Consider the following 3,607-nt stretch of genomic DNA (forward strand, 5'->3'; position numbering starts at 1 on the left):
CTCCTGGGCTCAAGCAATCCTTCTGCTTCAGCCTCATGAGTACCTGGGAATACAGGCACATACCACCACACCCTGCTATCTTTTTTTTTTTTTTTTTCAAGAGACAGAGTCTTGCTATGTTGCCCAGGCTGGTCTCGAACTCCTGGCCTCAAGTGATCCTCCCGCCTCAGCCTCCCAAAGTGCTAGGATTATGGGTGTGAGCCACCAAGCCTGGCCTGAAAATAACTTTATTTTGCCTTCACATTTGATGGATGCCTTAGTGAAGTACAGAATTTTAGCTTCTGACATTTTTTTCCTCCATCTTTGAAGACACTGCTCCAATGGCTTTTAGCGCTTGATGAGAAATCTGAAATCAGTCTGATTTTGGATACTTTGCAAGTTGTCATGGCTTTTCAACTCTTTCTATTGAACATTTTTGGATTTCTGAAATTTCATCACAATGTGTGGATCTTTTTAATTAGTCCTGTTTGACACTTGGGGAGTTATATTTTTCTTCAGTTAGAAGAATTTTCTTCTATTATTTAGTTCATTTATTTTCCCACTCTCGTCTTTGTTCACCTTTATATTGAAATATCCTGTCTGATGTCTTCCAAATTTATGTTCCCAGAGGCATCCTCTGGTTTGTCCTCTAGATTACTCAGCTGATCCCCTTTATCATTTCCCGATCCCTTACATGATTCTGGCAATCACTCTTCCGCTTGTCTGATTAAATACCTTTCACTGAAGACATTTTGCTTTCTAGAGGCACTGTCTTCTGAGAATACTAATTACGACAGTTTGAAATTTTCTTCCGTTTCTAGAGTTATCGTTATTTCCTATGGAGGTCCATTATTCAGTTGGTTCATCTTGGTCCTTTGCTTCCATGCTGGGGTTGCCTTCCCTCCTGTCTGGTGAGCCTTGGCATTCACTCACATGGAGCAGCAAACACCTCGCCGGCTGGTCTGGGCTGAGGTGGGTGTGTGTTTCTTTAGCAGTGATGTTCCCTGTTCTCCAGCTGGCAGCTTCCCTGGAAGCGAGGCATGCCTCGCTAAATAATAGATGTGTGGGTGGGTGAGGAGCCGCCAGGCAGGCTGGGGAACCCCACAATTGCCCAATTAAGCAGGGCTGCGCTAGGGATGGAGCAGGTTTGGTGTGTTTCTTTCCTAGGCAGAGCTGCCTGTCCCTGCTCCCCACCCGCATCTGCTGTTTTCTGAAGTCTGCTCAAGCTCTGCTCTCCTTCACTCGGGCTTGATCACTTGCCGGGTGCCCTTCGTAGGCCACCTGCCCGCTTTCCTTAGAGAATGCTCATGGGCTTTATCCCAAAGGCAAGAGCACTTAAACAGTGTCTAATGCTTCGCAGTGTGCTCAACAAATATTTGAACAAATAATGATAGAAGAGAAGGGGAAGGAACCAACAGTCCTGTAATTCTAGGCACGCTTCCCTGATTAGTTATCCTCAAGGTGGCTTCCTGGCTCGGCCCTGTTCTTTTTGTTGACCTTGAGCTTGCCAATTGCCAGGATTCCCTTCATTACATGTGGTGTGTTGGGCTAAGGGTAACTTCTTCTCGTTCCCCATCAATGATCCTACCTGCTGGCTCTTCCTAAAATTCCATAATTCAAAGAGACCTTGAGGGGGAAAGAAGATAAAGGTGTGCGTTCAGTCTGCCATCTTAAACCAGAAATACATCTGAAAGTGCAGCTACCAAAAAAAGTATCCGAAAACATCTGCTGAACCCTCACAAGGAAAGCTGAAAAAATTAGTATAGATTTTTTTCTATTACATGTTGATATTTTATATGGAAATTAGGAAAATAATGATATAATTGAATACTTGCTCCAAAAATTAGTGGAAAATGAGTTAAAGATTTTTTTGGCCTATGTTTTTAATAGAACATAAAATTTTATTCATAGATCCAAAGATTCATAAATCTTTATTGAAAAAAATTAATAATTATGAATAATAAATGAAATTTCAAGATTCCTGAGGAAAAATAATTTTGTCACTTGAATAGAAACCTCATTTGAAATAAACATAGCTCTTAAATAAAAAGGCAGTTTCAAGAATATTTAATGAACAAAGAAGTTACATTACAGCTTGCCAGGAGTCTAGAAAAAAAAAAAGGAAGTTACAGCATAGTATTATATACACATTACACTCGCATTAAAAATGTATATGCCTCTTTCCCTTGGGTGCGCTAGGGAAGATGCAGGAGTCTCCATGGGCCGCTGCCCCACCCAGTGTTACCAGTAGTGTAAGAACAAGCCCCACCCAAATCTCGCTTCTGCGGAGGTGTCCCTGACGCCAAGATTCCCATCTTTGACTTGGGGCTGGAGGCGAAAGTGGATGAGTTTCCACTCTGTGGCCACATGGAGTCAGATGAATATGAGCAGCTCTCCTCAGAAGCCCTGGAGGCTGCCAGTATTTGTGCCAACAAACACATGGTAAAAAGTTGTGGCAAAGACGGCTTTTATACCTGAGTGAGGCTCCACCCTTTCTGTGTTGTCCCTATCAACAAGCTGTTGTCCTGTGCTGGGGCTGACAGGCTCCAGGCAGGTAGGCGAGGTGCCTTTGGAAAGCCCCAGGACACTGTTGCCAGATTCCATACTCTGTACCAAACTGCAGAAGGAGCATGTGACTGAGGCCCTAACAAGGCCAAGTGCAAGTTCTCTGGCCATCAGAACACCCACATCTCAAAGAAATGGGGCTTTACCAAATTTAATTCAGATGAATTCAAAGACAGGGTGGCTGAGAAGTGGCTCATCCCGGATGGCTGTGGGGCCAAATTATATCCCCAGTCATGGCCCCCTGGACAAGGGGAGGGCCTGCAGTCATGCACACCAATAAATCCTACTTCTTGTCCACCTAAAAAAATATATATGTATGTGTGCATGTATATACATATACATACACACATATGTATACATATGTACACTCATGTAGATCTATATATATGCCCCCCAATATATATCTATGTGTATATATAGATATACAGATAGACTCATAAACAGAGGAAAAATTAGAAGTCACATCAAATTCTGACATTTTTTAAGGAGGTTTAGGATTACTACAATGGTGACTGAAAAGCATTAGCATCATTAAATTTATTCCAACTAAGTAACTAATTATATAGAATTACATATGTTTAATTTGAAAAATATACATTGTGGGGGATTTCTTTTTTTTTTTTTTCTCATTGTGGGGGATTTCCAGTTTCAGTTCTGACATGTCAAGAGCTCAGAAGTTGTCATTCATACCCTTGCAATAAGGAAAAGCTGAACAAACCAAAAATCAATGACATTAATGACTCTTCTTGGACTCATCAGAGAGTTGAGGTCACAGGGCAAAATCTGGAGACAGGAAAATAAGGAGAATCACAGAGGAGGTCAGTTGGCCTGGAACAGAGCTGCTGGAGCCCCACACTGGCAGGACACTCGAATGGCAACTGACGAAGGCCAAAGGCTGGGTGTGGACCAGTGTGAGGGTGAGAAAGTCTGGGATGGGGGAGGGGCGGCTGGTGTCTTAGTGGGTTTTACTTCTAAGAACCAAACTAGGTTCTCACCACGAAGAGCCAGGAAGAAACACTTGTGTTTCTGGCAAGGTTAAGAGGAAAACTAACCATTCTGAAAT

General features: G+C 42.6%; 1 pseudogene; it reads left to right on the plus strand.

Moving 5' to 3' along the window:
- Positions 1-2,197: 2,197 nt before the first annotated feature.
- Positions 2,198-2,824, plus strand: LOC138376989 (large ribosomal subunit protein uL16-like; annotated as a pseudogene).
- The last annotated feature ends 783 nt before the right edge of the window (positions 2,825-3,607 follow it).

The sequence above is a fragment of the Eulemur rufifrons genome, chromosome 29 (genome assembly GCF_041146395.1).
Source record: "Eulemur rufifrons isolate Redbay chromosome 29, OSU_ERuf_1, whole genome shotgun sequence".
Taxonomy (NCBI): domain Eukaryota; kingdom Metazoa; phylum Chordata; class Mammalia; order Primates; family Lemuridae; genus Eulemur; species Eulemur rufifrons.